The 19,832-nt window shown below is 34.0% G+C and overlaps 1 long non-coding RNA gene across 1 annotated transcript; it reads right to left on the minus strand.

Annotated features, from left to right (window-relative positions):
* Nucleotides 1-283: 283 nt before the first annotated feature.
* LOC118179971 (uncharacterized) lies at nt 284-17,453 on the minus strand. Its single transcript, XR_004756556.2, has 3 exons — nt 17,111-17,453; nt 16,511-16,656; nt 284-420 (listed from the first exon to the last, which is right to left on the minus strand). It is a non-coding gene; the product is annotated as an uncharacterized LOC118179971 (long non-coding RNA).
* Between the last annotated feature and the right edge of the window lie 2,379 nt (nt 17,454-19,832).

Here is a 19,832-nt window from a genome sequence, read left to right on the forward strand (position 1 = left end):
TACTCCTCGGTTTATAGCAGAATCGTATGGAATTGTGACACGATTGTGTATGATATACGGAAAAATAAAGAAAAGCTGTTGAAATTTTACAGCAACAGTTTACAGAAATTTTAACACCGGAAATCTTTGCATTAGGTGAAATCGGCAAACCTCGATGCTGTGTACATATAATAAAATGAATAATATAATCAATTTATATATGTAATAATAACTTAATGCTTATAATACGTTATTGCAATAATGTATATAATGATTTAATTAAATGAATCTAACACGCCTTATTTATTTTGCACTTTGAGTCTGAATATTATGATTTATCTTTTCTGCCTTGAAATCCGCAAAATCCTAAAATCCGCACAACCTCTGGTCCCAGGCTAGGTGGATTTTTGGACTTCTACTGTACTGCATTTACTGTAGTTTCTACAGATATGTAATAAACATGAATGGATTACAGTTATATAACCTTGATAGGGTGAGATACAATTCAAATAATTACTTTGAAGAGTATAATTTCTAACTAGATCACTAAAACATTGTCGTAGTTATCTCTTCTCTAAAACAGGAGTACTGAGATATCACACTAATTATTTAGAATTTTATCCTGTGTTGAGTGACATCTATTGAATTTTATCCTGTGTTGAGTGACTTCAGTGATATTACATTTATTATGGTTTAGCACTTTATTATGTTACATTCATGTCACTGCATGGCGTTATATTAAAATCTCAATGTGGCATTACTCGAATGTCGCAGTGCATGTGAATGTTATGCATCAACATACAGTGTAACTTCACATCAATGTCCTAATGTGACTTTACATCAACATTGCATTACATAAACATCACAATGTGATGTCACAAAAGCAGATATTAACCCATTAACCGCCAAAACTACAAGGAATGTTTCTTTTCTCATGAAAATAATAACAAATATTAAATTAAGCATTTATAACATAAATTTACATTGAAAATGAAAAAAATGCTCTTACCTGTGGAAAAAATGAGCGTTGCGTTCGTGCAACGTCAGCAGAATAAGACTATGGATATTTAGCAAGTAGGATTGTACTCATGTGATGTTTCTTTTGAGTGGAGCGCAGGATTACTTTTTAGCTGTACAACGCTTTATAAATCTACAAATCACTTTACTTGTAATTAATTTAATATTAAAACATACATTGTATTTCTTTTACAAATGCAGTTTATTTCATTTGAAAGATTCAAGCATGAAAAGCTTGATGACAATCATGATGTAAAGCTACATTACATACTTTGCATCTATAAACAGTCTGGCTATAGTATTCTTTACAACAAAGTCTTTTGTTATCATTGGACTTTACGATAAAATGTCTAGCATCTCCATGCAATGGTTTCTGAATGCTGAATTTACTAGGTCTTCCTGTTGCTGATCTATTTCTGGCTAATTCTACACTTTCAGTAGGAGTTTGCAAAAGGAATAATGCATTCTCGCGTCTGAAATCTAAAAGAGACTTTATATTTCCAGTAGTAAAAAGTGGTGATATTTAGTAAGTTTAGATACGGTCTCATGTCATATAATTTATCAGTATTGTCTATTTGACTATTGTCAAATGCAAATTCTGCTTCATATTCCTGTACTGCAAACGTGATATCAATTTTTGTACAACAGGAACAGAAATGTCCTTATCAAAAGACCAATGCATTTCTTCTTGAGGTAAAGAATATCCTGTAAGCAATAATATTCCAATAAATCTTCTCATATATATTTGTCTGTTCAACGAGAAGAGAGTAAATGTCTAAAACAAAAAGAAAATCGAAAATCTGTGCACTAGTTTTACCTTGTGTTTTGTCTTTTATAATTTCTCTTCCATCTCTTTCTTCATGTTCTTCCTGAGACATAACTAACAGTTCCTTTTTTATCCACTTCAAGATTTCAGTCTTCTGATTTTTAAACTTTTTAGTATGACTATAAATTTTTTTAGAAGGCTGAAACTTACTTCTTACGTGAATTTCAACTTCCCCAGCAGTATCATTTGGTAAAATATCATTATCATTATTTAAAACACTGCCATTCCTTTCTTCTTCGTCACTAGCCTCTGCAATTTCTGGGGGAACAACAACATCAGTTTCATTCTGGTCATTATTAACATTATCATAATCTGTTTCTTCATCAAAAAAATCTTTGAAGGGCTTCTTCTAATGTAAGATACCTCGTTCTAGGCATTTTTAAACAACCAGAACATGAATCAGAACATCGAAAGGAATGAGTGAAAAAGGAGATTGACTACCCGTTTCTTGCTGACGTTGCGTCAACGCAACACCTGTTTTCCCTTCCTTCCCAACACAAATATAAACATCTGACTGATGTAATATTCTGATAAACGGTGACCTTCACTAAAAATAGATCACTCATAAAGATGGCGATTCTTTCGTTAAATATTTTCAGCAAAAATACCCGGTCGAAAATTTTGCTTAAAATATGAGATTATTATAAACAAAATGATTGTTGAAGGCAAATATTTTTTTTACAGAAATAATCTTCATAATATTCCCTACACAAAATCATCTACTGGTATAAAATATCTTAGGTAGTTATATTTATACAGTCAAAAGTCGTTAATTCGGACACCCATAATCCGGAATGATCTATAATACGGACCTCAAAGCTACAAACTTTCTGCGCATGCATCTTATTGACGCATGCGCGTAAGACTTTTATGGCTGCGAATACGCATGTGCGCATGCGCAAAATACGTTTACGCATGCGCGTTTAATGTATAACGGATGGTATAAGCTAAGCTAAAATTATCTAATTCAGTTAATGTTGCAGATTGTGTTGTTCCTTAATCTTGAAATTGGATCCGGCTTATTATTTTTTGCAGACTGTTAAAGCATTTTTATAAAAGTAAGCTTGAACTTTCGATTATGTCAAATAGAATTTCCGATATATATTTACTAATATGTATAGGATCTACAAAGTGAAAGTATGTTTCAAAGTCCATTAAACAAAAAGTGGAATTACTGCAAAAAATGGATGAAGGCATATCCTTTGTTTATCTAACCATTCCGAAATCTGTTTATCAATTTCACGCTGCTCTGCGACGGGGGGGGGGGGGGGATGTCGCAGCACGCAATGAACTGGAAGTTGATCTGTCAGCACTATCCTTATCTTCAGGGAAGATGTTTTTAATTTAATTTGGCTTATAATTCCTTACTGAATGTAGTATTTCATCTCGATGTACTCCGTCTTTATGCGCATGTGCACATGCATATTCGCAGCCGTAAAGGTCTTACGTGCACGTGTAAACGCCTATGCGCAGAAAGTTTGTAGCTTTGAGGTCCGGATTATAGATAATTCCGGATTATGAGTGTCCGAATTAACGACTTTTGACTGTAGTAACTAGATGTAAGTGTAACATAATTAATTCAGTTTTGACATGAATGAATATTTGACTCAAGATGAGTTCACAATTAGGTTAATTAAAAAATAATCAATTATTCCACACACACACCCCCGCAAATTAATCTTATCATACACTAAAAAAAAGGGTACTTTTCCGCTTCACCAGCGCAAATCTCTCCAAGCAGACTTTATTGGCGACAGCATAACATACAGTATAACATAAAAAATAATAACAAATGTTAATTCTAAGAATTTTTTATTTATTTTTTTTTCATTTTAATATCATTTAAAATTTTATAAAAAGCCAATAAATAAACACAATAAATTTGTAAAAAGACATCAAATTAAGAATTTACTATGCTTTCATTGTTCAACATCTTGATTTACTGGTTCATATCACGTGACCCCAAGTGATCTCATCTCACGTAAATTACACTACAAAAATCTAATTCTCTCAGTAATTATCTACATTAATTTCTAGTTAAATCTTAATTTGGAACACATGTTTAAATGCAAGAATTATTTCAATTCGTATGAATAGCTTACTCAGAAATTATGTAAAACAACAGTGCTTTACTTCGCCAGTGCATTCTCATTTAAATTGATGAATTTAACCCTTAACTTTGCCTTTTCTATATTCTCACCTTTGGGTGAGCGGTGTGATTGCATCCTAATTGACTGAATTACCGCCTTAGGGCATAAAATTAAACTATCTGGTAAAAATTCTATGTAATTGCATGCCAGTATTGAAAGAAGCAATCAATATGATAAGAAATGGCTGCGAATTATTTTGAAAATGAGGCGTAAAAAGTTACCAGCGAGAATATTCCGTTTGGTATCAGTTGTACCATTATGGATGATTTTATCGCCTGTCCAGCAAAACGGAAAAATACCAAAAAATGTTACTACAAAATTACATTTAAAATTTTTGAATGTTTCAGAATCACATAATATATCTTTAATTTATAATCTATGCTGCTTGATATTAAAAAATTTTAATAACAATACACACAATTTTAATAATATTTTATTTAATACATTCTAGTTTTTACACACAATTAATAATAATTAGATCAAATTTTATTTGCAAAAAACACAACATAAAAATGGCTTTCATTTATAAAATATATAATCTGCATAGCTTAATATTTAAACATTTTAAAAACAATGCACACAATTTCCTTTAATCATTATTTATAAAAAATTATGTAAATTTTCAGCAAACTGAACAGCAATGTATATTTGGGACGCAATTTATCAAATTATGAGGTTCAGTAATAATAATGCTCTTATTTCTCATCAAACAATAATCATACACATTAGTACAAGCAAATAAATTTAAAACAGCTATTATTAGTAGCATATGTACAGTTTAAAAGTCTCAATAACATGTAAATTATTTAACTATAATGACATACTAAAAGAAGTGTAATACGAGTTTAAAGTTCTTAACTTTTTCCGTTTCCTGGAAATCTCCTGGGACAATATGTCCCAATCATATTGTAAACTGGAACTAATTGTTCCAATTGTCTAAGATATTACCCTTTCTCAGAAAACAAAACTAAAATTTACGGTAATATATAATATGAATAATACAAAACATAAACTCTGTCGCATGCACTAATTTATATACAACAGAAAATTTCATATATGTTTCATATAAACAGAAACATAATATATCAGCATGTAGTAATTTGATCACTGGTGGGACATATTAACCCACTGGTAAATAAGATTGGGACAATATATCCTACAAAAAGCATTTATTCAAAATTTCTTAAATCTGACATTAAAAATGTTAAATTACTACTTAATAAGAACAATAGAACTATTTAATACTAAGTTTGTCTTAAATACAATTGTACTTACTACACTGCTGTCCACCCAAATTGCAACACCAAGAAAGACAAGAGATATCACAACAAAATTTATTTAGTACATAACATGTTGACCAAGTATCAAATGATTAAATTTATAGACTTCTGTGAAGTGTGGTTTCTTCCAAAATCAGTAGCCAGAGTAGCTGCCATTGTTGGAGATCACCGCTGCCACACGTCTCGGCATTGATTCAAAGAGACTTTGGATGTGTTCTTGGAGTACAGCAGATTAAGCAGCTTCCACAAGTTGCCAAAGTTGAACTGGTGTGGCAGCTTGGGATATAATCTGGGTCAATCGTTCAGCAACCATGGAACACATGTTTTCTATCGGCAAAAGATCCGGACAGCGAGTCGGCCAGGGAAGCAATTCAATCTGGCGATTGACGAAGAACCCTTGGACAATGCGTGCCACATGTGGTCGCGCATTAACCTGTTGAAATATGGCTGTGGGCAAGCCCTGAAGGTAAGGAAGGACAACTGGCTCCAACACCCCGGAGATGTAGCGCTGGCTGTTTAAAGTGCCGGCAATGCGTACTAGAGGAGTGCTGGAGTGATATCCAATACTGCCCCATACCATAATACCCGGTGCAGGTCCAGTGTGATGGTGCACAGCCCAGCTGTTCAGCATCCTCTCTCGACCATGTCTCCAGACTCGAATCCGACCATCGTGGTTTTGCAGACAGAAGCGCGACTCGTCGGTAAAGACAATTTTATTCCTTTCTGCCATTCACATCCTTCTTTCATCGCACCGTTGGCAGCGGAGACATCTGTGGTTCTGCGTCAAGGATAGATGAAGCAATGGATGTCTTGCGGACAGACCACTCTGCTGTAAACGGCGCCGAATAGTACACTGGACGATGAGTTACAGACTGAATGTGCTGTCCTATAGTTCATGATGTGACCGAGTGTTCCGTCACTGCCATGCGCACAATGTTCCTGTCATCACGTGAAGTGGTGCACTGAGGTGGATGTGATGAAACACGTCGGTCTGTCGTACCCTCCTGCATCCAACAACCACATATCCGCATTACAGTTGTTTGGTTTCGTCCAACACGATTGCCGATTTCCCTGAAGGATAATCCGCACTCTCTGTAGGCCACTATCCTTCCTCTGTCGAAATCGGATACTTGATCAAACGATGATCGCTGTTTACTACAAGGCATAATTGATCTTTTTTTTTTTTTTTTAAATCACAAGAAAAACACAACTGCCGAACTTGAAATCGTCGAAATCTCCAAGCCTTAAATAGAGCTTTGAAGTGGCGCCACAGGCGCGTGTGATGTGCGTCTGCGCTGAAATTCTAATCATTTGCATATAACACTTCCGCTAATACATGTTGTAAATTTCATGTTACTTGTATGCTTCCTTCAGGGTGTTGCATTTACAGTGGCCAGCAGTGTATAAAATTTTTAAAAAATAGACAAATCAAAACTTGAGTAATCACCGTGCTCAAAAACATTAGTGTGCCATCTGCAGTCTAAAAGTGTTGCCCAGTTTCTTTAGTGATATTTGTTCCCTAATTCCTTAAAAACACTGCAAACGTAAAAACCAGTTTAAAAGCAGGTTTTTTTTACCCACTAGAGTATTAAATCTAATCTCTGGGATTTATGTGCCCATTAGGACTGAAAGGGTTCAATTAAGAATATATCTATTAAAGCCCTCTGCACCTAATAATACAAATTTATGGCATTAGCACACTAGAAGAAATTATGATTTTGCTCTCTATGAAAAAAAAAAGAGCACTACATTTTTTACATTAAATTCACCACACTACAATGCCATACTAAGTGTAATCTCATGGGAACAAAAATACAACACACATCATATTATTTGTTCGCTGTTGCTATCAAAATGTCTATGAATGTATAAAGGTGTACTTTTGAGCCCACGCAAAGTCACAGCATTCCCAAGCATAGAGGAAATGATGCCATGGGGAGAGTTGATTGAAGGGTGCGCCTTGTATTATCACAAAGTTGTTGTTTTATTTATGGTAACCCAAGTAGTTGAATGTTATGGAAACCCTATTATGACATAATCAGCTGCGTATTTGCGGGAAATTTTGAATTACATGAAAATATTTGTAAGGGCTTGTGGTATGTATTGGTTAGGAAGTACATTGCTTGTTTTGTAGTTTAGACCAGGGGTTTTCAACCGGTGGTATGCAAGAGAAAAATAGGTGGGATGCAAAGAAGCAAAGTATTTTTAACTATTAAATTAAAAAATTATATCTCCAACATCTTGATTGAGTTTTTTTTCTAACACTTATAAATTTATGTGATCTGAGCTTTGTTCAAGAGTGGTGGTGGTACTAAAGGTTTTCAGTTTTTGTTTAGATGGTACGTTTAGTCAAAAGGTTGAGAACCGCTGGTTTAGACGGTAGAATAGTTGAATGTGATAAGATTAATTTGAAGTTTTTGTACGATTTGAAATGAAAGGGAAAAAGAGCATTAATTGACTGGTGTATAAATGAAGGTTTACTTAGAAGACATTGTAAGCGTCCTGTTTGTAGGAAGAAAATGCGTATGGTAGAACATTAGAGGATATTTTCAACTCTTATTTTTGTGAATTTATGTGGCATTGCCAGTAAAATTCCAGCCAGTATTTGCCAGTATTCTAGTTCACACAATTTTATTAAGTTTTTAGATGCTGCTTAGGAATTTTGTTTGACTGAAGAAAGGGAAATTTCCTTGGCGAAACTTAGTGATTTTTGGCGGTACACGTATACCAAGTTTGTGCAATTCTTTGACTTAAAAATCAGCGCTACACAAAGCCAAAATAAAAAGACAAAGAATTGCACAAACTCGGTATCCATGTACACATCGACCTATTTTCACTTTAAAAAAAAAATTAGAGAATGCACAAACTAGGCTTTGACCACTCCCTTTATCCATACACACATCGAACTATATTCACTTAAGTCAAAGGAGCAGCCAACAAAAAAATATATTATCTTAATAAACTACATTTTAAATCAAACAATGAAACAAGATAAAACTGGAAATTCATCTTAGCACTACACAAAGGAAATATCCACTAACCTTATTTAAGAATTAACAAGTCTTCAGTCATACAAATTACTTAACCGCATCCAAAAACTTCCTAAAATTATCTGAACTAGAACCTGTATACTGGTGTCGCCACATAAATTCACAAAATAAGAGTAAAAAATATCCTCTGCAGCGACGTTCAACTGTATGTATTTCCTTCCTACAAACAGGACACCTAATAATGGCTACTAAGTAAACCTTCATTTACACACCAGTCAAGTGTTGCTCTTTTCTCCTTTTTTTCCAAATTGTACAGAATCTTCAAATTAATCTTACCACATCCAGCCATTTTACGGTCTAAACCACAAAACAAGCAATGTACTTCCTAACCAACACACACACGCCACAAGCCCTTACGAATTTACCACAATCATGCAACCGATTACATCATAATAGCACTCATAATTACCATAACACTCAACTACTCAGGCTACCATAAATGAAATAACAACTTCACGATAAATGAAAAAACTTCGCTATAATACAAGGGGCACCCTTTTCTCTACTCTAACCTATATTTTTTGTTGGCTGCTACTTTGACTTTTTTAAGTGACTATAGATCGATGTGTACATGGACAAAGGGAGTGCGCAATGCCAAGTTTGTGCAATTCTTTGATGTTTCTTTAAGTGAAAATAGGTTGATGTGTACGTGAATAATGTCAAAGAATTCCACAAACTCGGTATCCATGTACCGCCAATTTTCACCAAGGGGTACCCGTAAATATATTTTTACCGATGCCATCAGAAGTTATATCCAATCACCAGGATGGGTTTTTTTTTCCTATGAATGTGGCACGGTACAGAATGCTTATATGCACCCCTGTTGTGGAAGTGTTAGCTTTCCAAACATCTAAACATAATACAGTTAAAAGTCGTTAATCCGGACACGCATAATCCGAAATGATCTATAATCTGGACCTCAAAGCTACAAACTTTCTGCGCATGCGTCAACGCACGCGCGTAATACTTTTACGCATGCACATTTAATGTACAACGGACGGTATAAGCTAAGCTAAAATTATCTAATCTATTTCAGTTAATGTTGCAGATTGCGTTGTTCCTTAATCTTCGAATTGGATCCGGCTTATTATTTTTTGCAGACTGTTAGAGCATTTTTATAAAAGTAAGCTTCAACTTTTGATTATGTCAAATAGAATTTCCGATATATATTTACTAATATGTAAAGGATCTACAAAGCGAATGTATGTTTCGAAGTCCATTAAACAAAAAGTGGAATTACTGCTAAAAATGGATGAAGGCATATCCTTTGTTTATCTAACCATTCCGAAATCTGTTTATCAATTTCATGCTGCTCTGAGGCGGGAGGGGGGGACGTCGCGGCGCACAATGAACTGGAAGTTGATCTGTCAGCACTATCCTTATCTTCAAAGCAGATGTTTTTATTTTATTCAGCTTATAATTCAATAAATGTATTATTTCATCTCGAGTTATTCCGTCTTTGATATGATTTAAATCAAATTCCTCGTCATTATAAATATCACGAGTACACATCAAATAGTTTTCTGGTTGCAATTTTCTAATTTCGACTATGCGTAATGTATGCTTTACGCATGCGCGCATTGAAAGAAATGTTTAATAAAGTAAACAAATAAATATTAAGCTTTTTTTTGTAAATATTGATACCCTTTAAATCATAATTGCTCTTTATTTCATAAATCATGATTTAATATTTTTAATTTTATAATTTCTGGATGCCATCTTACCAGATTTAAACTGATGACCTATAATCCAGAAAAATCGATAATCTGGAATCTCCGAAGTCCCGACGAGTCCGGATTAAAGACTTTCGATTGTATAAATCTATTTTTCAAAGAATTATGGGGAAAGTGCAGAATTGTCCACTGCTCGGCACATTTTTCAAAATCGCCAACTTAGCGCGCTCTCCCGTCTTGTCTCCTGGATTTGCAACCCTTCCAGAAGACACTACGCAAGGCACGACATTCACAATGGTGAGCAATTAAAATAAATATAAAATAAAAGTTGAAGCAAAATTTTGAAACCTGAAAATCCTTTAAAAACAGCTTAATAACTTTAAAAAACAAACATGGTTAAGAAAACATAGTAAGCTTCAAAAACTTAAAATCATTAAAAACACTGAAGAATTAAAATACATTCATTCACCTATAAAAAAATTGGGGAAGTGCAGAATATCCCACTGCTTGATGCGCTTTTAAGAATAGCATAAACTCGGTATCCATGTACGCATCGACCTATTTTCACTTAAAAAAAATCCCAGAATTGCACAAAATTGGCATTGCACACTCCCTTGACTTTATTCATGTACACATCGACCTATTTTCAGTTAAAAAAAAATGCCAGAATTGCACAAAAATGGCATTGCACACTTTCTTGACTTTATCCATGTATACATTGACCTATTTTCACTTAAAAAGTAAAAAAAAAATTGACAAAAATCCCATTCTTCTTACCCTTGTAAAAAACACCAAACAAATAAGTGCAAAATTTTTAAAACTGGAAATCCTTTCAAAAACATATTAAGTTTAAAGAACATAAAATCCTTACAAAACACTGAAAAATTAATACCGTATTTACGCGAATCTAATGCGCATCGTTTTTGGCCAAATGTAGTATTCAAAATTGGGGTGCGCATTAGATTCGAGTGCAAAGTTTGCCGATGACGTCAACCAAATTTCTCGACTACGTTTACCGTTACATTTATCGTTGACACATTATTGCATAGAGGATACAAACTGCAGAGTACGCAGTCACGAAATGGAGGGCAAACAGAGAAGAATGTCATATGACGCTACTTTCAAACGTAAAGTAATTCTTTATGCTGAAAAAAAAATGGCAATAGAAAGACAGGGACAGAGTTCAACGTAGCTGAGAGCAATGTTCGCTTATGGCGGCAACAGAAATTGGCACTGTTTGCAACTAAAGCTAGTAGAAAGAAATTCACTGGCCCTCGCAAAGGAAGACACCCTAAAATTGAAGAAAAAATTTTGGAATTTGCACGTGAAAGGAGGAAGAATGGACAACCTGTGACTAGTGACACCATAACAAATAAAGCAAAAGAGGAGGCTGAAGTTCTTGGAATACCGAAACAAGAGTTTAAGGCTAGCCGTGGATGGGTGGCTCGGTTTATGAAGCGGATGGGTTTATCTCTAAGATGCCGTACAACAATATGCCAAAAGCTTCCTGCAGATTTTGAGGGAAAACTACTAACATTTCAGGGGTATGTCATCACACTTCGGAAGGAAAAGAATTTTTCAATGGGGTAAATTGGCAACACTGACGAGACGGCAATTTGGTTTGATATGCCTCGTAACTGCACCATTACGTATATAAGGGGACTAAGGAAGTTATCATCAAAACTTCGGGATGTGAAAAACAACGCGTAACAGTGATGCTGGCAATAACAGCAGACGGGTGCAAACTTCCCCCTTTCTTAATCTTCAAACGGAAAACATGCCCTAAAACCCCTAAGAATGAAAAGCTGTTCCAGATGATGTCCTGATTCGAAACCAAGAGAAGGGGTGGATGACAGAATCATTAATGCTTGATTGGCTCCGAAATGTATGCAAACGCCGTCCCGGTGGGCTCTCTAATCCACCATCAATGCTTTGTCTGGACGCATTTCGTGGTCATCTCACCGACGACGTAAAAAAGAAGATGCACAGCCTAGGCAGTGATCTTGTTATCATTCCTGGAGGGATTACATCTGTGTTACAACCCCTGGACGTTAGTATAAATAAACCTTTTAAGGGGTACTTTCAGATTTTGTGAGCCAAACCGTGTATTGACCCCGACAGGAAAAATTAAGCGTGCTGCACCGCACATTGTTGCACACTGGGTTTCTGCTGCCTGGAAAAGCATCGAAGCACCAATGATTGTGAAATCTTTCAAGAAATGCTGTTCAAATTCATTGAATGGCAGTGACAATGACGTGCTCTGGAACACCGAGGATGACCATGACGATGATGAGGAAAGAAGAAATGAATCTGCTTCTGACGAAAAGAGCTGCGAGGATTCCAGTGATGAAAACATTAGTGAATAAAGACGTTTACTATTAATCACTGATTGTAGAAACTGTTAGCTAGATAGAAATGTTACGATTTATTTCATGTTCATATTTTACGATAGGTACCGTATATACGGCAGTGCTAATTAACAATGATTGTTTCACAACAATAGCCCACTAATAGGTTAATTCTATGTTCTGCTACTTTATGTATAAATCCATTGTTGTATAAAATATGGTATCTAAATTTAAATAAAATTATCATACCATTAATTGATAGTTTATATACAAATCCATTGTTGTATAAAATAAGATTCAATAAATTCCTCATATCATTGATGCGCATTACATTCGCCGACGAACAATTTTTTAATTATTTAAAGTTTTAAAATGGGGATGCGCATTAGATTCGCATAAATACGGTACTTTCAATTCCAAAAAATTTTAAAATATGAAAATCCAGTCCTTACAAAAATATAATTTTAAAAACTAAAAATCATTTCAAAAGCACAGTAAGTTTCAAACACTTAAAATTGTTACAAAGCATTGAAAAATAAAAATACTTTCACTTACCTGAAAAGGAGTAATCCAATCTGCTCAGCCGAAGAACGAAAAATAACGAATTCTCGAAATGTTCTTGAATTATTGTTTAAAATAACTGCACCTCTACCATCTATTATTGTCTACACCAATCAGAAATTCTAAAATATATACTGAGCATGCACAAAAATGTTCCAAATTTCATGCTCAAAAGAAATTCTCAATTAAAAATACATACTGGACATGCACGAAAATGCTCTGAAATTCGCCTTCCAGAACGGCAAAATCGACTTGGATACCAATTGGTGCATTTATCAATCTCGTAAAAAGTGCCAAACACAATGCCAAATAAGTGGGCGATTCTGCACTTTAGCCAGAATTATTATGTAATATGGGCATTTACAATGGGTCATTTAACCTCTGACCTTTCAAAGGCGTTATGAAAATATTTTCCCAGTTATAAATCAGTTTTGTGAAAACATCACTACTGGCACAATTTGAAACTTGGTTCTCCTTACCAACAGCAGAAAGGGCAACAATAACATCAATCATCTAAACCAAGGTAATAAAAGGCTCATTCACAATTTAGTTAACCAGTTTTCTCATACTTTTAAATATGAACAGAATAAAAAAAAAAAAACACCTTTATTGTTGTTAAGCATTGATATCCCAGTTAAGCACCTTCCCCATCCAAAATTGATAAATAATACTTAACTGGGATGAAGACAAATAAAAAGATACTGCCTTTCTCCTTATAGCATTATTATCACTTAATACACACACAACTTTAAACTGTGTTAATATACCATCTAGTAGTTGGTATGTAAACCAATTACTGTTTTCTTTAAAACCGTAAAAAGGTCTTCAGCTTGGATTCTATTAATGGGCACTATAGGTACTTTAAATGATGTGAATCAACTTTGTATCATAAATGCATATGCTGATTTTGCAACACCTTCACTGTTATATGCCATAGCAATAACTTTTCCTCCCTTATAATCTACGTATGGTTTTGAACGTATTCCATCCAAATTTAATATTTGTAATGCCCAAAATTAATGTCAATAAAATCTTCTGAATTCAAGTCATTTACTTTTTGAATCAGACTGCTCTTTAATGGGGTTAGTATTAAATTGTTCTTGGATGTGGGATAATGATGTTTCATGAACTTCTAAAAAATACATAAGCATGGGGAGTAATTGGATATAAAATAATGAAGAAAGCATATACAGTCAAAAGTCGTTAATTCGGACACCCATAATCCGGAATGATCTATAATCCGGACCTCAAAGCCAAAAACTTTCTGCGCATGCTCCGCGTTGACACATGCGCATAGGCGTTTACGCGTGCGCGTAAGACCATTTACCACTGTGCATATGCGTGTGCGCAAGCACAGAATACGTTTTCGCGTGTGCGTTTTATGTATAACGGATGGTATAATCTAAAATTATCTAATTATCTATTTCAGTTAATGTTGATGATTGCGTTGTTCCTTAATCTTCGAATTGGATCCGGCTTATTATTTTTTGCAGACTGTAAGAGCAATTTTATAAAAGTAAACTTGAACTTTCGATTATGTCAAATAGAATTTCAGATTCTGGAGCTCCCAAAGGATCGTACAAAACGAAAGTATGTTTCGATGTCCATCAAACAAAAAGTGGAATTGGTGCAAAAAATGGATAAAGACATGAAGAATGTGACAGAGAGGTTTGTGAAAACGAAAAAATTTCGATTGACAAGTTAGTCGGTAATCTCGGCACAACAATTAACGGGACTTGAACAGCGGGACTTTGTAACTGAAAAAGAAATTGTGTCTGTTTATAGAATTAAAGAGAAAGTATTATCACATAAAACGAAGCAACTTAAAACAACTTACATTGAAAGAAATGTTTAATAAAGTAAACAAATAAATATTAAGCTTTTTTTTTTTTTTTTTTTTTTTTTGTAAATTTTGATACTCTTTAGAGTATAATTGTTCTTTATTTCATAAATTAAGGTTTCATATTTTTAATTTTAGAATTTCTGCATGCCATCTTACAAGATTTGAAATGATGATCTATAATCCGGAAAAATCGATAACCTGGAATCGCTGAAGTCCCGACGAGTCCGGATTAACGACTTTTGACTGTATATGTGATGAATAACACATGTGTTCCTTTCTACAAATAAGATTTGAGTTCTTATACAATGACTTACACTTTTCTCTGTTTATCACCATCATTATTATCAACAGTTGTCTTTCAGTGGTTTAAAAATATTCAATACGAAAATGGTTAATCTTTGGATTATGGTAACTTGGCGATTTTTTGGCGACCAACCCTGCTACAGCAACCTGCTAGTTTTTGTTTGGACGCCATTTTCTTTTCACGAAGTAAAAGCATTTTGGTACTTTTCCATTTTGCCGGCGCAAACGATAAAGTCGCCAAAAATGGTACAACTGACGCCAAACAGAATTTCCTTGCTGGTAACCTTTTACGCCTCATTTTCAAAACAAATCGCAGCCATTTCATATCAGATTGATTGTTTCTTTCAATACTGGCATACAGTTACATAGAAATTTTACCAGATAGTTCAATTTTATGCCCTAAGGCCATTCACAGTGATGAAGTCATATAGGATGCAATCACACCGCTTACCCGAAGCCGAAAATATAGAAAAGGCAAAGTTGAGGATTAAATTCATCAATTCTAATGAGAATGCACTATTCAAGTAAAGCAATGTGGTTTCACATAATTTATGAGTAAGCTATTCGTACAAATTGAAATAATTCTTGCATTAAATTTGTAATCCAGATTAAGATTTACACTGAAATTAATGTAGATAATTACTGACAGAATTAGATTTTTGTAGCGTAGTTTACGTGAGCACTTGGGGTCATGTGATATGAAATGGCAAATCAGGATGTAGTACCATGAAAGCATAGTAAATTCTTAAATTAGTGTCTTTTTACAAAATTTTAAATGACATTAAAATGTTTATGCCTTCAAAATAAAAATTTCTTGGAACTAACATTTGTTAACATTATTTATGTGTATATTATGTGTTGTTGCTAATAAAATCTGCTTGGCGAGATTTGCGCCGGCAAAACGGAAAAGTACCGGCATTTTTTTTTTTTTACTCAACATTTTTTTTTTCCAACAATCTGCTAGCCGAATTACACTTATGCTAGAACTTTTATGGAACAAGTGCTTAATCATGCCGAAGATTAGGTGCGAAATTGGGAGAAAGTGCAGAATCGCAAACTGCTTCCCGCGTTTTTAAGAATTGCACATACACGGTACCCATGTACACGTCGACCTATTTTCACTTTAAAAAAATCCCAGAATTGCACAAAAATGGTATTGTGCACACTCTTGACTTTATCCATGTACACTGCTAAAGTCCCAGCTAGTAACCTTTATCGCCTTACCAAAATGTCGCCAAAGTACCTGTTACCATATTCCAAAGATTAGCCCAAAAATCTAAAAAAAAAAAAAAAAAAGTTGAAACATCAGGCATGTTCTTAGATTTTATGGATGAGAATGATTAAGAAAGGGAGTAAAAATATTTTTTCTAGTCATAAATTTCCTTAGGGGTTAGACTTGCAGCACATGGGAGTAATAAATTGTTTCTATCAATTCAAACTCTCCTATTATCAGTACTTTCTCTAAAAGTTGAAGATTTACCTGACAAATATTTTGGGCAGCCAAGCAGTTGTAAATGCACTGCATCCTTTCGAAGCCTTGAAGGAATCAAATTAATTTCTTAAGAAGTTCTTTTTTTTCTCATCAAAATCCTTGATTGCTCTTTCAGTGTGTGACTTCCCACAAACCTAAAAAGGATGAAAAATTCAATACTGACTACCACTCTAGATTCACAAGAAAATCTTACAAATAGTTTTAATGGAAATGCATGTTTCTAGGCGATACACTAGATTTCCAGTATATATACTTATCATTCTGATGGTTATTCATTAGAAAGGTTTATGAAGTTCTCACCTATTTTTAACTTAAATGTTATACTTTAATTAATATCGCGATACATTTCATTACACACGTAATTAAATGCTTTTGCATTAATGATTAACTACTGTGTTATTTTTCAATTCATGTAGTATTGTTTATTGAATTAAAAATAACATTATAGAAGTTTAATCAATGCCAAGCATGCAACAATAATATCTAATTATCAGAAAATCGAGAAACACATATTTTTTATATGCACAAATTAGAATATCCTTTTGAATTAAAAAAATACATACAGTTTAAAAAATTTATACCACATACCTTAGAATGTTTCGATGGGGTTAAATTCTGCTGGTGAATGGCATGTAACCACTTTATGCCCATTGAACTTGATTTGAGATGAAGACAAATAAAAAGATATTGCTTTTCTGCAAGTGAAAACAAGTGGACTTTTTCAATATTTGGATAATTACCTCTGTAGTTAGGAACACTACAAATATAAATCATTCTTTAACAGATTATTACAAAATAAAATATTTTAAAATCTTTAATAAACGTTCATGGAATATATGAATCTTCCGCTGAAACTACACGTGGTGCTGAGAGATGGGTTTCGTCATTGTTGACGGTTTGTTTTGTCTACTATTTCCACAAGCGTCTAGCCCCTCAGACGCTAGTTTCCTCCTGGTTCCTCCCTGAACATCTGCGCAGGTTACTGCGCATGTCGTCATTTTCCTGAAGGCGCCTCGTATTTACTGTTATTTACTCTGCTCTTTGACTGCTGTGGTAGCGTGTGATCGCTGATACAGTTCTCTTTTTTTATTTTGCTTCGATTATTATATCTTCTGCACAAAATCAAGAAAAACTGCCCATTTCAGGGCCAAATACTTCTGTTTCCTCAGAAGGTGTTTTTGATTCTAAATCGAATCAAAATCAGGAAGGAATAACTGTGTGCGATAATTCCAATTGTGGTATGTCTGATAATTCTGATTGTGTTGGGAGTGATATGGTTCATTGTGCAAATGATTTTAGTATAGCTGAGAGTAATTTTGTTTGCTGTGATTGCTTAAAACTTTCAACTATAGATACAATTTGAAACGCCATGCATATAAATTTCATTACAATAATACTACATTAATTGAGTCTCTGAAAACTAAGTTCTAATAGTATGGTTGATTGTGCAAATAATTTTAGTGTGGCTGAGAATAATTTTGTATGCTCTGATTGCTTAAAAACGTACCAAAATAAATGCAGTTTGAAACGCCATACCAACACATTACACTCTAATAATATTACATTATTTATTCTATAAAAAGTGGTCGATCACCAAGCTACAAATGTGAGGACTGCTATCTGAAATTTAGTGACCTAAAAAATTGGAAATATCATCAAAATAAAATTCATACTTCTAACAGGTAATTATGTGTGTCCTGTATGTTATGCTAATTTTGAAAAGCGAGAAATAATATTTCATTTCAATAATGTTCATGATATTGATTTGAATCATACTGAGCTGGAATTTAATTCATTTGATGATTTTTTGGCATAGAAGGCAGAAATTGAAAATAATACGAAGTCAAAATTTCTTATGGAGTAAGCATATTTAATATACATGGTGTAATGCCACTGTTCAGGAAATTTTATATCAGAAAGTAAAGGTTTGCGTCACTTAAAAATCCTTGATAGCAATAAAATAAATGCATATTGCCCAGCTGAATTAAAAGTAACAGAACATACAGATGGCAAATGTGTAGTGTCATATCAGAAAAATATGGCCCACCAGCGGCCGAGCGGTAAAGTCGCTGAACACTGGTAGTTCGGTCCGAGGTTCGAATCCCGCGAACGGACTGGCTGCATGGGCGTTTTCATGGTTTTCCCCATGCGTAACGTGTATACGAACCAGTTTCCCTTAGAAAGTGCGGTAAAATCCTAGTATACGGTGCAGCCTTGGCGCAACTTTGAAAATTATCGCCAACACCAAAAATGATCCAAAGAACGTGTATATATATACTATACACACATACTATATATACTATATACATAGTATATACTATGTTTAACTGTATATTTTCTTTGAATGACCCGTTAACTACTCATCGTATATGTCCTGTTTTTACTGCTCATCATAAAGTCACCAAAAGTAGCCAAATTCCGTGTGCACCGGATACTAGGATTAAACCGAAAGTGCTCCACGAAGGCATCCCTCCCCTTAGGCAGATAGCCCTCAAGGCTTTGCCATAATCTCACGCACACACACATATCAGAAAATACATATTGGGCATCGGAATGATTTAGGTCACTTATTTTTAACAACAGATGAAATAAAAAATATTGCAGCAAAGATAGCAGCAAAAATTTCTCTGGATAATATTTTAGATGAAATTAGAAATTCTCTATGAGATGCTGGGCTTGAGAAGGTTCATTTACTTACAAAACAAGATTTACATAACATCAAAAAATCTTTCAATTTGTCTTCTAATTCTGTTAAACATGAAAATGATTAGGTTTGTGTAGATACGTGGGTACCTGAAATGCAAAATTCTGAACATCCATGCATTTCATTTTATAAAACCCAGGGATCAATATAACATGAGTGAATATTGTACACAATATTCATTTCTAAAAGGAAATAATTTTGTTTTGATAATGATGACAGAAGCACAAAGAGAGATACTGAAAAAATTTAGTTCTGACTTGTATATGTATTGATGGTACACATGGGGTGAATGCATACAGATTTGAACTCGTAACTTTACTTACAATAGATGATTTGTGCCAAGGATTCCCGTGTGCATTTTTAATTTCTAATCCATGTGATCAGCCAGTGCTATCATTTTTTTTTCATGTATTAAAGAAAATGTTGGGCAAATACAACCACAAATATTTATGTCTGAAATGGGTTCACTACAGAAACGTCTTTTTTGTGCATGGCATATTGATAGAGCCTGGACAAACAATTTTTAAAAAAAAGAAAATCAATGGTGTTGAAAAACAGGCAAAAACATATAAAATTATTAGATCTCTCTTAGAAGAACAAGACATT

Source organism: Stegodyphus dumicola, chromosome 8 (assembly GCF_044657685.1).
Source record: "Stegodyphus dumicola isolate Sdum_Otavi_A_Nest chromosome 8, ASM4465768v1".
In the NCBI taxonomy this organism is placed as follows: domain Eukaryota; kingdom Metazoa; phylum Arthropoda; class Arachnida; order Araneae; family Eresidae; genus Stegodyphus; species Stegodyphus dumicola.